Genomic DNA, 21,279 nt, shown 5'->3' with positions numbered 1-21,279 from the left:
GGCGCGGCATTTTCAGTGAGTGCTTGAACGAATCCTTTTGAAGGAGTTCGGCGAAGAAGCCGACTAATAGTGTTATGTCTGTAGGTATGCTGATGGGTCATCCCGCGGAGGAAATGCCCGGGTCTGCGGGTGATCTTCTATCCGAGCTCTCACAGTTGCACGAACAAGTTCGACAGGTGATGGAAGGTGTTGCCCAGGCATTCTGGCCATCTGTCTCCCTGCCAGAAGGCGTTGCAGGGCTTACGGAGAAGCTCAAGGGAGCACGGCGGCGCTTCCGATTATGGAAGGTATCGGCCTGCCGTCAAGGTGCCAGAGAAGCCTGGGCCATGGTGAAGACGCGGTATACCAAGGCTGACCAAAATCACATGGCCAAGGATGGACCTGTGGGGCCCGACAAAAAAGAGATCCCCGTTAGCTTAGTTTATGGGCAACTAGAATTAGCCGCAAAGTATTCCCAACAGGATTGTAGGCTAGACCGCCTGTTGGATGGTATAGAAGAGGAATTTAGTCAGTCTGCATGACTATGTAATTAAATTGACATGTATAATGCCTTCTAGCTGGATTGTAGATCATTTGTCTTGGCGGACCTTTTCGCTTCAACCTCGGGACCCGATAGTTCGGAGTGTATCCGAATACCCGCTCAGTTATATAAGAACCGAGGTATGCGTGGAGACCAGGCGTAGGGGTCATTAGTGCTTGAACAGACAAGTGCCCAACTAGTTATGTTATATTACATGGGTAGTAAGAAACATCTTCCATGGAGAATAGTTCCGTTAAGGGTTCCTTTCCCTGGGTAAGCATGCCCTAAAGTGCATGTCCGGACTGCGATAGGAAACGCAGGAAAAACATCTGGGGGCAGATATGGACAATAAATAAAAATCATCTTTTGTTCACCGACTGAATATTCCCTTAAGAACACTAGCTTTCGGCTTCACCCAGTCTGAGGTACACATCCGGCTGACCCGGCAGTAACAATCGCAGAGGTGCTCCCCTTATGCCCTAGCCAAATTAACGGGAAGGTAGGGCATAAATACAAGAGCCAGGCAACCCAGCTTGGCCAAAACTTAAGTCATATCGATGCATATAATGGCGAAAAAAGGTACATGTGGAAGCATAACACATGTGCGGGGCCTGAAGCCCAGATAAATAATTAAGATTCTGTGAAAGAAGCCCCTAGGTATGATGAGCGCGGCTAGCGCATCTATAGTGTGCAAGCGAGGCACAAGTTGGTCCTTGAAGGCCTAGAGAAAGAATAAAAGAAAGGAAGAAAGAAAAACAAGACAAATAGTGTATATGCAAAAAATGGACAGAGGAAGGGGACGGACATAGAGTCCGGCGCTAGGCGTAGAATCTTCGGAGCTTGGCCGCGTTCCATGGGTTCGGCTCGGGTCGATTAGTCGATGCATCCCGTAGTTGGTACGCTCCACCGGTCAGAAATTGGTCAATAATGAGCTGGAATGTGCGTCTAAGGCGGATGGTAACAGGAGGCAGGGGACACGATGTTTTACCCAGGTTCGGGCCCTCTTGATGGAGGTAAAACCCTACGTCCTGCTTGAATTATTTTTGATGATACGAGTATTATAAGAGTTGATCTACCACGAGATCGGAGAGGCTAAACCCTAGAAGCTAGCCTATGGTATGATTGTATGTTGTCCTATAGACTAAAACCCTCCGGTTTATATAGACACTGGAGGGGGCTCGGGTTACACAAGGTCGGTTACAAAGGAGGAGATATCCATATCCGTACTGCTTAGCTTGCCTTCCATGCCAAGTAGAGTTCCATTCGGACACGAGACGAAGTCTTCAATCTTGTATCTTCATAGTCCAACAGTCCGGCCATAGGTTATAATCCGGCTGTCCGGATACCCCCTAATCCAGGACTCCCTCATTGGCGGTCAATTTGAGTCATTTCTTCCTCTTGTAGTTCCCTAGGACCATCAGTTGCAAGAAATGGAGCGGGGTGGCTGAAGATCTGTCTGCTTATTGTCACCATCAATCTCCATGCATGAAGCTAGTTGTGTTTGAATAAGTGGATAATGGGAGGAAGTTTCTAGCATGTGTAGAGAAGTTTAGCCCCAGTTTCGTTGTTAAGATCATTTGTTAGATGTGATTCAGACACTGTTACTATGCTATGTTATTGTGGATGTTAAGACAGTGTTACAGTTTGTACCTAGTATCTAAAAATGTTGCCATGTCATCAGCGCTGCCATTAGAAAATTATTTGGCACCGCTTCAGCAGTTTGTACAGCCAACTTTGGTCCACACATCCTATCGGCCAAGCAGTAATTATGGCATGAAGGAACTGGGCATCACAGCAACTAGGTTGTAACGCCCAAGATGCAGCTATATCTCCCACGTGTCGAGGCACGACTTAGAGGCATAACCACATTTTGTCTTTGTCGCAAGAAGGGTCATCTTCACACAATCACATGTACAAGCACAAGGATAAACAGATAGTTGTCTTACAATTGCCACGTCACACAAAGATCATATCATTCATACATCATTCAGAGTACACACATAGTCCGACTACGGACAGATCGAAATGAAAAGAAGACAACCCCAAATGCTAAATCCCGATCGTCCCAACTGGGCACCACTACTGATCATCCGGAAAGGAAACGTAGTAACAGCCAAGGTCTTCGTTGAACTCCCACTTGAGTTCGGTTGCATGACCTGCATCAGTATCATCGGCACCTGCAACTGTTTTCATAGTATCTATGAGTCATGAGGACTCAGCAATCTCAAAACCAGCGAGATCAAGACTATTTAAGCTTATGGGTAGGATGTGGTTATGAGGTGGAGCTGCCATAAGCGCTAAGCAAATATGGTGGCTAACATACGAGTACAAGAGTAAGATGAGAAACTACGCAACGGTCGTAAACTAGAAGTGATCAAGAAGTGATCCTGAACTACTTATGTTCAAACATAGCCCCACCGTGTTCTCTTCCCGAACCTCCTCGAAAAGAGACCATCACGTTTACACACGTGGTTGGTGTCTTTTAAGTAATTCAAGTGTCAAGTTCTCTACAACCAGATATTAACAAATTCCCATCTGCCACATAACCACGGGCACGACTCTCGAAAGTTTATACTCTACAAGGGTGGCCCAACTTAGCCCATCACAAGCTCTTAGGATCAACGAAGGATATTCCTTCTCCCGGAACAACCCGATCAGACTAATCCTGGTTACAAGATATTTCGGCAATGGTAAAACAAGTCTAGCAAGACCTCCCGATGCATCGACCTAGCCTAATAGGAGGTGCACGGTCTCGTTCTTAGGGTACACCGAATAGGTCAGCCTACAGGTATATACCAAATACCTCGAGTTTCCCTGAGGCGGCCTTGTAGTCTGCCCGTTTTGGACCAACACTCATGAGGAGCACTGGCCCGTTTTGTTGATTAAGTCCACGGGGTCCGGAAAGTCCCTATGCAAGTTTTTAGTTGTTATTAGGCAAATGGTAAAAACCAATGTTGGGCCTTGGTGGAGGAGTTTTATTCAAAGCGGACTGTCAAGGGGGTCCCATATCCTCAACCGTGCAAGCAACGCAAAATCAAGGAACATAACACCAATATGACAGAAACAAAGGCGGCAATAGTGGAACAAAACACCGAGCAAAAGGCCAAGCCTTCCACCCTTTGCCAAGTATATATATATATATATATATATATTCATTAATTAAATAAGAAATATTGTGATATCCCAACATATCCATGTTCCAACATGGAACAACCTGCAAGGCACGTGCAACTAGCAACGCTATAAGAGGGGCTGAGCAAAAGCGGAAACATAGCCAAACATCAGTTCGCTAGGAAGGTGGGTTAGAGGCTTGACATGGCAATATGGGAGGCATGATAAACAAGTGGTAGGTAGCGCTACATAGCGACAGTACAAACAACTATCAAGCAAAGATAGAAGTGATATCGGGGGTAATGATCATCTTGCCTGCAAAAATTCTCAGGGTTGTCGAAAGCTTGCTTCTCATAAACGTACTCAACAAGATCCTCATTCACTAACTCGTCTCCCGGCTCTACCCAAAGCAAGAACAGAAGCAATGGAACAACAATCAATCACGGTGCAAAGCACAAGCAACATGATGCAAGACATGGCATAGAATGCGATATATGATGTGCAATGCATATGGGTACTCCAGAAGGGAAAGGATGATCATGGCATCAACTTGGCAAACCAAGAATGCCACTAGAAATATGAAGTGATTTCGGTCGAAATCGATATAAGGATCACCGGAAATGGATGCAGGGTTTGCAAATGACAAGCAAAACAAGAATGATGCAAAACTGCACTTAATAGCATCATAGCACTTAAGACACAACATGAAACTATGCCATAGCACTCCAACATAGCAACAAAGCACATGGCAGTGAAGTACAAGTGAATCTCTACAAATCATGAACACTGAGCTCCTGCTAGAACTCACTAGAACAAGCCTAAAATAGCATGGCAAAAATGCAAATGACAAGAGTTTCATATACTTAGTGAAAATACTGAAAATGGCATAAACAACATTAGGTAGCAATGTTTAGAGCTAGTAAACAACATTCTAAATGAACATAACATGGGAAACAAGGGCATGGAATGATAGTACTAAACGCAATGAACAAAACTCCCTTACTGAACTTGAGCCAAAGATGCACAAAAAAGATGGTAGAATCAATGCAAACATGGCAAGTCATATGAACAGGTTCAGACTTGGAAGAAAAACATAGCATGGCAGGAACACATTCATGATAGCAACTTCGCAAGCTCATTCCACTCACCACAAAGCATTTCATGGAATAACAAGGTAACGAACATGAAGTAGACACAAATATTAAGCTATACATGGAAAGAGAAAGTTCATAGGGTGCTTGGATCACTAGCAAAACACATGGCAAAAATGCACTTCTTGTTACCATACTGACAGTAACAATATGTAGCAAAAGTAGAGCATGGTAATCACAAGCTACACTATGCCATAATTACAACCAGATGCATGAATTGATAGAGGATTATGATATCTTCAAAACACTCTTACTGAACTTCATCAAAATATGCATGGATCTACTTGTGGCAACAATTCAACATAGCAATATAATGTAACAGGAAAAGACTTGGCAGAGAAACCAAGTGTCTGAAATCAGCAACATCATGTGGCCTACTTTGCATTCTTGTTCTAGTCACCACAAAGCTCATAAAAATATAAGACTTTCTCCACTTTAAAGATGGCATGAATATGCTCCTAAAACATGTAGACGTTATGCTCAAAGGATGCACACACAAAATGCTACGAAAAAGAAAAATTGGCAAGTTATGATGAATTCCAACAGACAACATCATTTAGCACTTTTGCAACGAAGATTAGGGCATCAATATGGACAGTACATGCATGCAAATGACACTAGCATGAAGAACATCATGAGACGAACATTTTGATATATCATATGCGCAAATTGGAGCTACGAGCATGGAGATATGGCAGGTCAAACATGTGCACATAAGATAGAAATCTGGGGACTTTGAGAAAAATAAACACCTTGGATCTATGGTTGACCGGTGGCACACGAACCGAGGCGGCGGCCGAGTTCACCAGAGATGAGGGAGACGGCCGGCGAAGGTCGGGGAGGTCGCGGACGATGGCCGGGGCGCCGGATACGGGCGGGGCCAGCATGCTCCGGCGACGGGGGCCACGGAGGCGACGAGGAGGTGGCCGGCGACGGCGACCTTTGGCGTGCGAGGGCAGCACTGCTCCTGGCGGCGGAAAGCTCGGGGCGCGGTGAGCGGCGCTGGCGGGGGAGGTGGCGGCCGGCGCGAGGGCGGAGCGGAGGCGCGCATGCGCAGGGGTGGAGATGCGCGGGCCGGGAGGCCGGCTCCGAGCCGCGCGGGCCGCTGTGGTGGTCGGAGGCAGAGTGCCACGTGGCGGGGGGCGATTCGTCCGGGGGCGGCGGCGGACGTGTCCGGCACATGGAGGAGGCGGTGGATCTAGGGTTTTTCCTGAAAATGGAGGGGGAGGGGCCTTTTTATAGGTAGAGGGAGCTAGGAGAGTCCAAATGAGGTGCAGTTTTCACCCACATGATCGTGATCCAACGACGGATAGCATGGAGGGCGGTTAGATGGGCTACTTGGCTATTGTGGAGGGGTGCTGGGCTGCAACGAGAGAGGGGTTTTACGGTTACCCGGTTAAACGTCGGGGCATCAAACGACCTTGGAATGGAACGAAATTTGGCACGCCACGTCCCGGTGATGTACCAAGGCCACTCGACAAATCTCGGCCCATTCCGAGAACGTTTTCCTCCATCTCACAAAATGAGATCTGAGAGGTGCAACGGGTGCATGTGTGAGTGTCCGATTTCGAAACAGACAACGGGGAAAACGACCGGATGCATGAGACGAACATGAATGCAAATGAGATGCACATGATGACATGAGATGAAATACATGACATGAACAAAATGCAAAACGAGGACAAAAACCAACCACGGAGGATATAACATATCACATAGCCGGAAATGGCAAGAGTTGGTGTTACAATTATGGAATGTTACATCCGGGGCATTACATAGGTGCTCTGGAGATCGGGTCCCTAATTTTTTTACCGTTGCATTGGCTCGCCAGTGCAGGGCACTGGTGCAAAATGTAGCAACAATTGTCTTTACACCGGTTTTGGAATACATAGTGGACGACCTTAGTGCTATTAGTTTCATGTCACTAAATTTGTGAATGTACACACCTGTTAGTATCAATTTGATGTCATCCAAAGACTGTCGCTATGCTGTTGCAGTTATATTTAGCTTCCTCATAAAATGTTCATTTTTTTATTTATAGTACATGACTAAGAATTTGTAGTGTTGTTGTAGTTAATTATAGCTTCTGATGTTTCATAATTTGGTTGTTGTCTCAGTAGAAATTAATTCATTTGCACATTGATGTTTTTGAGAAGACATGTCATAATTAATCTGTTTCTTCAGTTTATCAAAATATGTATTTGGTGATTTTCTATGTTTCTAGAAACCCAATTCCCTGAAAATTGTTACATATCTATTTTTAAATATTATAGGATGAACATAAGTGTTTTTACTTGGAGTGGGTTGATCAAGAGTGGCCATAGTCTTTGAAGATGTGCCTAGCAAAGCTCTAGAGCATGTATGAGGAAGAGAACAGAGGTAGTCTTAGAGAAAGTGTTGTCAACGCTGAAGAATATTTTAGGATGCGGGATAAAAAGAGTAAGATGGAGCATGAGCTCAGATTTTTTAAATCAGAATGTGCTAAGATGGTGTTGGCAAAGGAGGAGGCACTTTCATAGTTGGCCAGTGCAAAACAAGTTCTTACTTAACTGAAAGCAGAGGTGGATAAGACGAGCCTGGATGATCTAGATTAGGGAAATGAATATATTGTTCTAATATTGTTCTTATGAAGGTGAACTTGCTATATGTTGTACTGTGCTGTTTTTAGGTTGTTATCGTACTATGATGTTAAAATATATTTATGTGCCTGATATGAAATTTGCAAATAGCTGTTTGATATGAAATGTAAATTTGCGTAATAATGGAATTATTAATTATATACTAATAAACCACATAAATGGGCCATGGAACATTGCAAACGGTTCTAGCAGTAAAAGTGCTTGTGATGGATAGCCCGATGCGATACAGTTTTCTTCATCAAATCGTGTGTGATGTAGTTGAATAAAGCAAAAGGTTAACCGAGGCAGAGCGTGTGTGATAGTTACACCAATCACACACGAGGCTATACATAAAATTGTGTGGGATGTATATACGAACAGAAATGTTTTCCCTGGATTTACTGTGTATGATGTACATACGAATGGAAACGTTTTCCTTGGATTGACTATGTGGGATGTACATAAGAACGAAAACGTTTTTCCTGGATTGACTGTGTGGGATGTACATAACAAATGGAAATGTTTGTTTGGTGCTGACTATGTGGGATGTAATTACGACCAGAACCGATTGTGCCTGTATAATCATATTTGATCGCTCGCCCGTCGCACACGACATCATTTTGTCGAGCGTGTGTGCCAAGAGGGCCTATCCCTGACGGTTTTTGGATCATGTGGGAAGGACCCCCCCTATCGCGGTCACTCACTTGGCAACGGTTCGAAACACCATCGTGGAAAGGGGTTAAAAACCGTTTGTATAGCACCTCGTTGTACCAGCGTTAGTTCATTGAGCTATATGTTGTTATGAATTACCAAAACCACCCGTGGATCAGTTGCACTTTCAATCTCGCCATTTTTGATAATTGATGACAGCATATAGATCAAAGCTTCGACAAATGATAAGACGAATGAAATACATCGTTGCCTTGAGAAGTATGTGATAAGCAAGAGCTCCCCCCTAAATTTGTGCGTTGTTTAAAATTTGCATTTGAATGCAAATGCACAATCGATTAGGATCATGGGTCACTCTTCCATGTCAAATACATCTTGGTGGAGCACTCAAAATGATAAGAATTAGGTAACATGCACTCATCACCAAAGATACAAGTGATTGTCATACACAAACATTCATAGATATAACCATGCAAGCACACATTAAGCGTAATATGATCAAACACATGATCACATAATGTTGGGGTACGTAGCATGCAATTTCAAAAAAATTCCTATGATCACACAAGATCTATTTAGGAGATGCATAGCAACAAGAGGGGGAGAGTGTGTCCACGTACCCTCATAGACCGAAAGTAGAAGCATTAGGTTAACGCGGTTGATGTAGTCGAACGTCTTCACGATCCAACCAATCAAGTACCGAACGTATGGCACCTCCGAGTTCAGCACACGTTCAGCTCGATGACGTCCCTCGAACTCTTGATCTAGCATAGGGTCGAGGGAGAGTTTCTTCAGCATGATGGCGTGGTGACGGTGATGTGATCCACGCAGGGCTTCACCTAAGCACTATGATGCTATGATGGAGGAGTAAACTTTGGAGTGGGGCACCTCACACGGCTAAGAGAATAACTGTTGTGCCTTTGGGTTGCCCCTTGCCCTCGTATATAAAGGAGGAGGGGAGGAGGCAGCCGGCCTAGAGGGACGCGCCATGGGGGAAGTCCTACTAGGACTCCTAGTCCTAGTAGGATTCCCCTTTCCTTTTCTGGAGTGGGAACATGGAAAGGGAGAGGGAGTAGGAGAGGGAAAGGGGGGCGCCGCCCCCTCCCCTAGTCCAATTCAAACTCCCATGAGAGGGGCACCCCTTGTGGGTTGTCCCCTCTATCTCCCATGGCCCATGAGGCCCATGACTTCCCCCAGGGGGTTTTGTTAACCTCTCGGTACTCCAGAAAAATACCCGAACCACTCAAAACCATTCTGGTGTCCGAATACCTCTCGACCATTTTGAGACTCGTCGTCATGTCCGTGATCTCATCCAGGACTGCGAAAAAACTTCGGTCACCAAAACACATAACTCATAAAACAAATCGTCAACAAACGTTAAGCATACGAACCCTATGAGTTCGAGAACTATGTAGACATGACCGAGACACGTCTCCGGTCAATAACCAATAGCGGAACCTGGATTCTCATATTGGTTCCCACATATTCTACGAAGATCTTTATCGGTCAAAACGCAATAACAACATATGTTATTCCCTTTGTCATCGGTATTCTACTTTCCCAAGACTCGATCATCGGTGTAATCATACCTAGTTCATGCTACCTCTTGAGAATGCGTTGGTTTTCCCTTGAAGAGGAAAGGGTGATGCAGCAAAGTAGCGTAAGTATTTCCCTCAATTTTGAGAACCAAGGTATCAATCCAGTAGGAGACTACACGCAAGTCCCTCGTACCTGCACAAACAAACAAGAACTTCGCAACCAATGCGATAAAGGGGTTGTCAATCCCTTCACGATCACTTACGAAAGTAAGATCTGATAGAGATAATAAGATAAATATTTTTGGTATTTTTGGTTTATAGATTGGAAAATAAAGATTGCAAAATAAACAGTGATAAAAATAGTAAATAGATAGGAAACTAAGATGATGGAAGATAGACCCGGGGGCCATATGTTTCACTTGTGGCTTCTCTCAAGGTAGCAAATTCTACGGTGGGTGAACAAACTACTATCGAGCAATTGATAGAAATGCGCATAGTTATGAGAATATCTAGGCATGATCATGTATATAGGCAACACATCCGTGACAAGTAGAACGAAACGATTCTGCATCTACTACTATTACTCCACACATCGACCACTATCCAGCATGCATCTAGAGTATTAAGTTCGTAAGAATAGAGTAACACATTAGGCAAGATGACATGATGTAGAAGGATAAGCTCAAGCAATATGATATAAACCCCATCTTTTTATCCTCGATGGCAACAATACAATACGCGCCTTGCTGCCCCTACTGTCACTGGGAAAGGACACAGCAAGATTGAACCCAAGGCTAAGCACTTCTCCAATTGCAAGAAAGATCAATCTAGTAGGCCAAACCAAACTGATAATTCGAAGAGACTTGCAAAGATATTTAAATCATGCATAAAAGATTCCAAAGAAGAATCCAATATTGTTCACAGATAATCTTGATCATAAACCCACAATTCAACGGATCTCGACAAACACACCGCAGAAAGAATTACATCGGATAGATCTCCAAGAGAATCGAGGAGAACTTTGTATTGAGATCCAAAGAAAGAGAAGACACCATCTAGCTAATAACTATGGACTCAAAGGTCTGTGGTAAACTACTCACACATCATTGGAGAGGCTATGCTGTTGATGTAGAAGCCCTCCGTGATTGATGCCCCTTCCGGCGGAGCGCCGAAAAAGGCCCCAAGATGGGATCTCACGGGTACAGAACGTTGCGGCAGTGGAAATAGGGTTTCGTATTGCTCCTAGATGTTTTCGGGCTATATGGGTATATATAGGAGGAAGAAGCACGTCGGTGGAGCTGCGAGGGGGCCATGAGGGTGGGGGGTGTGCCCTCCTACCTCGTGGCCTCCTAGCTTCTTTTTGACGGCCACTCCAAGTCTCTTGGATCACATTTGTTCAAAAAATAACTCTCCCGAAGGTTTCATTCCGTTTGTATTCCGTTTGATATTCCTTTTTTGAGGAACACTGAAATAGGCAAAAAACAACAATTTGCACTGGGCCTTTGGTTAATAGGTTAGTCCCATAAATAATATAAAAATTTATATTGAAGCCCATTAAACATCCAAAACAGATAATATAATATCATGGAGCAATAAAAAATTATAGATATGTTGGAGACGTATCAAGCATCCCTAAGCTTAATTCCTACTCGTCCTCGAGTAGGTAAATGATAAAAACAGAATTTTTTGATGTGGAATGCTACCTACCATAATTCTCAATGTAATTTTCTTTATTGTGGCATGAATGTTCAAATCCGAAAGTTTTAAGACAAAAGTTTAATATTGACATAAAAATAATAATACTTCAAGCATACTAGCAAAGCAATCATGTCTTCTCAAAATAACATGGCCAAAGAAAGTTATCCCTACAAAATCATATAGTCTGGCTATGCTCTATCTTCACCACACAAAATATTTAAATTATGCACAACCCCGAGGACAAGCCAAGCAATTGTTTCATACTTTTGATGTTCTCAAACTTTTTCAATCTTCAAGCAATAGATGAGCGTCAGCCATGGACATAGCACTATAGGTGGAATAGAATGGTGGTTGTGGAGAATACAAAAAGGAGAAGATAGTCTCACATCAACTATGATTATCAACGGGCCATGGAGATGACCATCAATATATATCAATGTGAGTGATTAGGGATTGCCATGCAACCGGTGCACTAGAGCTATAAATGTATGAAAGCTCAACAAATGAACTAAGTAGGTGTGCATCCAGCTTGCTTGCTGACGAAGACCTAGGGCATTTAGAGGAAGCCCATCATTGGAACATACAAGCCAAGTTCTATAATGTATTCCCACTAGTATATGAAGGTGACAACATGGGAGACTCTCTATCATGAAGATCATGGTGCTACTTTGAAGCACAAGTGTAGTAAAAGGATAGTAGCATTGTCCCTTCTCTCTTTTTCTCTCATTTTTTTCTTATTTTTCTTTTCTCTATTTTTTTGTAGAATTCGTCCGGAGTCTCATCCCGACTTGTGGGGGAATCATAATCTCGATCATCCTTTCCTCACTTGGGACAATGCTCTAATAATGGTGATCATCACACTTTTATTTACTTACAACTCGAAAAATTACTACTCGATACTAGAACAAAATATGACTCTATGTCAATGCCTCCGGTGGTGTACCGGGATGTGCAATGAATCAAGAGTGACATGTATGAAAGAATTATAAAGGTGGCTTTGCCACAAATACGATGTCAACTACATGATCATGCAAAGCAATATGACAATGATGAAGCGTGTCATATAAAACGTAACGGTGGTAAGTTGCATGGAAATATATCTCAGAATGGCTATGGAAATGCCATAATAGGTAGGTATGGTGGCTGTTTAGAGGAAGGTATATGGTGGGTTTATGGTACCAGCGAAAGTTGCGCGGTACTAGAGAGGCTAGCAATGGTGGAAGGGTGAGAGTGGGTATAATCCATGGACTCAACATTAGTCAGAAAGAACTCACATACTTTTTGCAAAAATCTATTAGTTATCGAAACAAAGTACTACACACATGCTCTTAGGGGGATAGATTGGTAGGAAAATACCATCACTCATCCCCGACCGCCACTCATAAGGAAGACAATCAATAAATAAATCATGCTCCGACTTCATCACATAACGATTCACCATACGTGCATGCTACGGGAATCACAAACTTTAGAACAAGTATTTCTCAAATTCACAACTACTCAACTAGCATGACTCTAATATCACCATATTCATATCTCAAAACAATCATCAAGTATCAAACTTCTCATAGTATTCAATGCACTTTTATGATAGTTTTTATTATACCCATCTTGGATGCCTATCATATTAGGACTAATTTTATATCCAAAGAAAATTACCATGCTGTTATAAAAGACTCTCAAAATGATATAAGTGAAGCATGAGAGATCAATAATTTCTATAAAATAAAACCACCACCATGCTCTTAAAGATATAAGTGAAGCAACAGAGAAAAATTTTCTAGCTCAAAAGATATAAGTGAAGCACATAGAGTATTCTAATAAATTCCGATTCATGTGTGTCTCTCCAAAGGGCTTGTACAACAAGGATTATTGTGGTAAACTAAAAATCAAAGAATCCAATCATACAAGATGCACCAAGAAAAACACATATAATATGGTGAATAAAAATATAGCCTCAAGTAAAGTTACCGATGGAAGAAGACGAAAGAGGGGATGCCTTCCGGGGCATCCCCAAGCTTAGGATTTTGGTTGTCCTTGAATTTTACCTTGGGGTGCCTTGGGAATCCCCAATCTTAGGCTCTTGACACTCCTTATTCCAAAATCCATCAAATCTTTACCCAAAACTTGAAAAGGTCACAACACAAAACTCAACAAAAATAATCTCATGAGCTCCGTTAGTATAAGAAAAGAAACCACCACTTAAAGGTACTATAATGAACTCATTATTTATTTATATTGGTGTTAAACCTACTGTATTCCAACTTCCCTATGGTTCATACCCCCCGATACTAGCCATAGATTCATCAAAATAAGCAAACAACACACGAAAAACAGAATCTGTCAAAAACAGAACAGTCTGTAGTAATCTGTAGGTTTCTAATAATTCTGTAACACCAAAAATTCTTAATTAAATTGGTGGACGTGAGTAATTTGGCTATAATCATATTCAAAAAGAATCAACCTAATCACAGTCTCCTGTAAAAAATGGCCGCAAATCTCGTGAGCGCTAAAGTTTCTGTGTTTTACAGCAAGATCGCAAAGACTTCCCCCAAGTGTTCCCAAAGGTTCTACTTGGAACAAACACTAATTAAAAACTTAAAACCACATATAAAAAGAAGCTAGGTGAATTATTTATTACTAAACAGGAACAAAAAGCAAGAAACAAAAATAAAATTGGGTTGCCTCCCAACACACGCTATCGTTTAATGCCCCTAGTTAGGCATAAAAACAAGATTAGATCTAGGTATTGTCATCTTTGGTAGGCAATTCTTCAATAGAACACATATAACCCTTAGGAGTTTCCTTATTTTTATTAATGATCAAAATCCTAGGCCAAAAATCAAGAAAAATCATTTGTAGCAAAAGGTTCCTTAATGATAGTGAAAAAGTTGGGGTGAACACTTATTGCTTTGAGATCCGCATTTTCCTTACTAGAAGATTCACCTTTTTTATTTTTAGGCACATACACAAACGTGGCAACTCTAGTAGTAGGAGGATTTGGATAATTCTTCACGGAAGAAAAGGAAGACCCTAAGTTGGTAATAATATCCTCAAGATTATCAATTCTTGTGGAATCTTGATCTATCTTTTCGTTGACTATGGGTTCTTTTTCTTTAAAAAAATTCAGAGTAACTCCTACCTTAGATCCATCATGGGTAATCTGATTGTGGATCTTTTTATCCAAATTCTCAATCAACTCTACAGTGGCAACTTTATTTTCAATAATTTCAAGCCTTTGCATCACATGTTCCAAAGCTAAAATGGTTCCATTAACCAAGAGAGGTGGTGACCCAAACAAATCTATCATAGCATTATAAGAACCAAAAGTTTGGATACTCAAGAAATTCCCTCCGGTAATGGTATCAAGAATATATCTATTCCAAGGGGTGATGCCTACATAAAAATTGTGAAGAAGAACGGAAGTGGATTGCTTCCTAGTGGATCTATTATGAGCATTGCAAATTCTATACCAAGCATCTTTTAAATTTTCTCCTTCCCCATGTTTAAAATTGAGAACTTCATGATCGGGAGTACTAACAATGATAGAAGGACTAGCCATGACAACAAAACCGACGATCTAACACACGGATACGCAAGAAGCAAGCGAAAGGAGACGGACGGAAAAGAGGCGAGCAGAAAAGAGGGCAAATAAAACGGCAATGGTGAAGTGGGGGAGAGGAAAACGAGAGGCAAATGGCAAATAATGTAATGTGAGGGATAAGAGTTTGTGATGGGTACTTGATATATCTTGACTTGTGTGTAGATCTCCCCAGCAACGGTGCCAAAAATGGCTAGTTGGCAGGAGATCAAATCTTGACTTGACTTGGTGCAAATCTCCCCGGCAATGGGGCTAGAAATCCTTCTTGCTACCTCTTGAGCATGTGTTGGTTTTCCCTTGAAGAGGAAAGGGTGATGCATCAAAGTAGCGTAAGTATTCCCCTCAGTTTTGAGAACCAAGGTATCAATCCAGTAGGAGACTACACGCAAATCCCTTGTACATGCACAAACAAACAAGAACCTCACAACCAATGTGATAAAGGGGTTGTCAATCCCTTCACGGTCACTTACGTAAGTGAGATTTGATAGAGATAATAAGATAAATATTTTTGGTATTTTTGGTGTATAGATTGGAAACTAAAGATTGCAAAATAAACCGTGATAAAAATAGTAAATATATAGGAAAATAATATGATGGAAGATAGACCCGGGGGCCATAGGTTTCACTAGTGGCTTCTCTCAAGATAGAAAATTCTACGATGGGTGAACAAATTACTATCGAGCAATTGATAGAAAAGCGCATAGTTATGAGAATATCTAGGAATGATCATGTATATAGGTATGACGACCGTGACAAGTAGACCGAAACGATTCTACATCTACTACTATTACTCCACACATCGACCGCTATCCAGCATGCATCTAGAGTATTAAGTTCATAAGAACAGAGTAACGCATTAGGCAAGATGACATGATGTAGAGGGATAAACTCAAGAAATATGATATAAACCCCATCTTTTTATCCTCGATGGCAACAATATAGTACGTGCATTGCTGCCATTGCTGTCACTAGAAAAGGACACTACAAGACTGAACACAAAGCTAAGCACTTCCCCATTGCAATAAAGATCAATCTAGTAGGCCAAACCAAACTGATAATTCGAAGAGACTTGCAAAGATATTTAAATCATGCATAAAAGATTTCAGAGAAGAATCAAATATTGTTCATAGATAATCTTGATCATAAACCCACAATTCATCGGATCTCAACAAACACACCGCAAAAAGAATTAGTTCGAATAGATCTCCAAGAGAATTGAGGAGAACTTCATATTGAGATCCAAAGAGAGAGAAGAAGCCAAAGGTCTGTGGTAAACTACTCACACATCATCAGAGAGGCTATGGCATTGATGTAGAAGCCCTCCGTGATCGATTCCCCCTCCGACGGAGCGCCGGAAAAGGCCCCAAGATGGGATCTCAAGGGTACAAAAGGTTGTGGCGATGGAAATAGGGGTTTGTGGTGCTCCTGGGTGATTTCGGGGTATATGGGTATATATAGGAGGAAGAAGTACGTCGGTAGAGCTGTGAGGTGCCCACAAGGGTGGGGGGCACACCTACCCCCTAGGCGCACCCTCATGCCTCGTGGCCTCCTCGCTTCTTTCTTGACGTCCACTCCAAATCTCCTGGATAACGTTTGTTCCAAAAATAACTCTCTCGAAGGTTTCATTCTGTTTGGATTCCGTTTGATATTCCTTTTCTGCAAAACACTGAAATAGGCAAAAAAAACAGCAATTTGCACTGGGCCTTTGGTTAATAGGTTAGTCCCAAAAATAATATAAAAACATATATTAAAGCCCATTAAACATCCAAAACAGATAATATAATAGCATGGAACAGTAAAAAATTATAGATACGTTGGAGACGTATTAGTTCAATCTCGTAATCGGCAAGTCTCTTTACTCGTTCCGTAATGCATCATCCTGCAACTAACTTATTAGTCACATTGCTTGCAAGGCTTATAGTGTTGTGCATTACTGAGAGGGCCCAGAGATACCTCTCCGATACTCGGAGTGACAAATCATAATCTCGATCTATGCCAACCCAACAAACACCTTCGGAGACACCTGTGGAGCATCTTTATAATCACCCAGTTATGTTGTTACATTTGATAGCACACAAGGTGTTCATCCGGTATTCGGGAGTTGCATAATCTCATAGTCAGAGGAACATGTATAAGTCATGAAGAAAGCAATAGCAATAAAACTTAACAATCATTATGCTAAGCTAACGGATTGGTCTTGTCCATCGCATCATTCTCCTAATGATGTGATCCCATTCATCAAATGACAACACATCTTTGATTAACGAGCTAGTCTAGTAGAGGCTTACTAGGGACACTGTGTTTTGTCTATGTATCCACACATGTATAAAGGTTCCGGTTAATACAATTCTAGCATGAATGATAAACATTTATCATGATATAAGGAAATATAAATAAGAACTTTATTATTGCCTCTAGAGCATATTTCATTCAGTCTCCCACATGCACATGATGACCCACAAGTATAGGGGATCAATTGTAGCTCTTTCTGATAAGTAAGAGTGTCGAACCCAACGAGGAGCTGAAGGAAATGACAAGTGGTTTTCAGCAAGGTAATGTCTGCAAGTGCTGAAATTATAAGTAGCAGAGTAGTGTGATAGCAGGGTAATTTTTAATGAGCAAGTAACGATAGTAGTAACAAAAGGGCAACAAGGTAGGCCAATCCTTTTGAGGCAAAGGACAGGCCAAAACGGTTTCTTATGTTAACCAAAGCGTTCTTGAGGGTACACGGGATTTTCATCTAGTCCATTTCACCATATTGGTTTGATTTGTGTTCGGTACTTTGATAATTTGATATGTGGGTGGACTAGTGCGTAGGTGCTGTTCTTACTTGAAAAAACCTCCTACTTATGATTAACCCTCCCGCAAGCATCAAAAACTACGAGAAAAGTATTAAGAATAAATTCTAACCATAGCATTAAACTTTTGGATCCAATCGGCCCCTTACGGAATAGCGCATAAAATGGGGTTTAAGCTTCCGTCACTCTCGCAACCCATCATCTAATTGCTACTCCACAATGTATTCCCTTAGTCCCAAATATGGTGAGGTGTCATGTAGTCGAAGTTCACATGACACCACTACGGGAATCACGACATACATACTATCAAAATATTGAATACATATCAAGTTCCCATGATTACTTGCAACAAGATTTCTCCCATGACCTCAAGATCAAAAGTAACTACTCACGAATGATAATCATGATCAAGATCAAAGGTGTACTAAATATCATATTGGATCTGAACATATAATCTTCCACCAAATAAACCATATAGTAATCAACTACAAGATATAATCAACACTACTAGTCACCCACAAGCACCAATCTATAGTTCCGGTAACAAGATTGAACACAAGAGATGAACTAGAGTTTGAGATGAGATAATGCAGTTGAAGATGTTGATGGAGATTTCCCTCCCCAAGATGGGAGCAGGTGATGATGATGATGATTTCCCCCTCGGGAGGGAAGTTCCCCCGGCGGGATCGCTCCACCGAATGGCAAAAGTGCTCCTACCCAAGTTCTGCCTCGAGACGGCGGCACTCCATCTCGAAAGTCCTCCCCTTATTTTTTCTAGGTCAAAATGACTTATATACTAGAAGATGGGCACCGAAGGTGGCCCTGGGTGAGCACAACCCACCAGGGTGCGTGTGGGGACCCCGACTCATAAGTCATGATCACCGAATGCACGTGTACAGTGATCCCAGAGATCAATGCTCACTGAACACACAGAAGCTGAATAACAAGAGTCTTACATCCATACATACCGTCTTACATAAATTATGACCATTATGGTCAAGTCTTGAGTATAACTTTGCAGCGGAAATCTTCATCGATAACTTGGACCCATGCCATCTGCCTTAACCCTACATGCATTCTGACTGGGAAGCGTCCTAGCTCGCATGTTCGTCACCAAAGTATTCTTCCTCATATCATGATCTTTCATGCCTGGCCAATAAAATAACCAGTGGCAAGCCAATGAGTACTTTGAATGTACTCGCAAGCAACCCATGTTTTGGCTCAAGATACAACAATGCATGACATAGGTAAATTTTTGCAGAAAGCTGGTTTTGAGTGCAATGACTTGTTCAACAACTTGTAAGACATGCATCAGGAGAATTCAAGTAACCATGAGGACAGGTTACAGATATCAACATAAATAGAGTGGGCATCAACCCAACTCAATCATGTCAAGTCCTTTGACTTGACCCAAGTAATTCTTCCCACTTATCCAAACACATACACTGGTTTGTAAACATGTGGACGTAGCCCAAGAGCGGTTACCCAACTGTCCTTGACCGTTGACACGGCTATTAGAATAGTTTTACACTCTCCAGAGGTTGCACACTTTACCCACAAGATTTGGGGAACTTCCGTGACATCCACGACCCGTGGTACCTCAAGTACCCGGGGTAAGCACCCGATCACTATCTTTCCCTAGACGACACTAACATGGAGTCCACTCAATTGGTAGTAACCCCCGTGCCCAACATTTCACAACTTTAAAATTGTGGAGCCTGGCTCCCATATTCATCACATACCACTGGCACGGGGTACCAACGGTGTGTCCGGGGCCCAATAAAAATGTTCTTGGCCGCCCTACCTGGCACGAGCCCGTCCCAAGAGAGATCACCAACTCTCCCCCGTCACTAGTAATGTGGGATCCAAGCTAGTATCGGCCTAGTTAATCAATAATGCCCTTTCCCATATAAGGGTAGAGTGGTTGCGCATGTAAGGTTGGAATAACGGTCGCAACTTAAACCAATCCGTTTTTGAAAGCAACAAACACACTTGCATCGATACACCACTTCGTCATCAAGCGGTTACCCATCTCATTATCTCCCTCAGGCATAAGTGGCACACGATGGGGTTTTCTAAATGTCCTCTGAAAATACTTTGTCTCCATCACCATGCATATTGCCGTCCCTTTTTGCGTAGCAACTACTTTAGCATCCTATCTACTCCCACTGACATAACCCTCATGAGGAGGTAGGGTCATGCACAATGCAAGTATCAACGAGGAAGTAACAGAGGGAAACCATCAAAGTGGTTCCACCTCATCATGATTCCGTTGCAACAACAATATGATGCTATATGTCATGCATAAAAAGGGTTTCATAGAGATGGTTAAAGGGCTGCTTGCCTGTTTTAACAAAGTCTTCGAGGTCTTCCAATATCTCTGGTCTAAGTCCGAGCATTTCGTCTACTTCATCAACTATCATCGAAAGCAACCATAATAAGCAACACAACAAGGCAGAAATAAAATTGCTCTAAAAATATTAATTTGACTTTTCTAGGACATCTCTGGTTATATGAAAAATAACCATACTGGTTAAATTGGAATTGGGTAGTGGATATTTCTAAACATTTTGATGTGATGGAATCAAGGGGTTTATGGATTTGCAAGAAGTGTACAGAAATATATTTTTGAAAAATGGGCAAAGGCACCCATTCAACAAACCATGATTTTAGAAGCATCTAGGAGTTGGTTTCACTGGATTTGGAGTTCAAATGAATTCCCTATGAATTGGCAAAGTTGACAAATATGAAGAAATGGCTCATTATATTGTGTGGCATATAAAATATTAAGAAAATGTTGAAAAAGTAAGTTATGAACTTAGAAGTATCAAGGATTTTGAATCATGGCATTTGGATCAATTTTGAGCTCCCTGTGATTTTTCTAAATTTCATCACAAAAATGGAAAATGGGGTTTTATTGGATTTGTGTGAAGAGAGGTGTTCTGGAAAAATGTGCATGCTGCACCGACAGGTAGAGCTTGATTTATGAAGTCACCCAAAATTTGAATCATTCAATTTGGAGTTAATTTCAACTATTTATGGATTTTACAAATTGTACAGAAAAAAGGAAAAGGATTTACCCAAACAGGCTGGATTTGGGCAGCAACAGCGTGCACTGGGCGAGGCTTAACGGCAGGGCACCACTGGGCCGGCCCAGCAACTCAGCCACGCGGGCGATAGGGCGACGCCGAAGGTGCCCACACGGAGTGCGCCTTCGCTGCTGGGACGCGGGAGACGTCGAACCCGCCTCCACTTGCCAGCGTGGCCCGATAGTTGGGCTACTAATGAGCGGGCCCTGTCTGCAGGTTCGTCCTCAACCTCCCGTGCGGGCGGGAAGGTCGACATAGGAAGCATTCGACGCCGGCTGTCGGTGCTACATGGCATCTCCGGCGATGATCCGCCCACCGGCGTGCTCAGCGGAGAGAGACGAACCAGGAAGACCCCACCACGGGTGCCTGCGTCACCGGATGGGAGCAGAGCTTCACCCGCGGCAGACGGTGGCATCGGGCAAGAGTGGCCATGGCCTAGCGGCTCGCCGGAGCAGAAAGAAGGGTGCGGTCAAGCTCCTCAGGTTC

The sequence above is a fragment of the Triticum aestivum genome, chromosome 2A (genome assembly GCF_018294505.1).
Source record: "Triticum aestivum cultivar Chinese Spring chromosome 2A, IWGSC CS RefSeq v2.1, whole genome shotgun sequence".
NCBI classification, from domain to species: Eukaryota; Viridiplantae; Streptophyta; class Magnoliopsida; order Poales; family Poaceae; genus Triticum; species Triticum aestivum.
The sequence above is the reverse complement of the archived record's forward strand: the minus strand, read 5'-3'. Positions refer to the sequence as shown.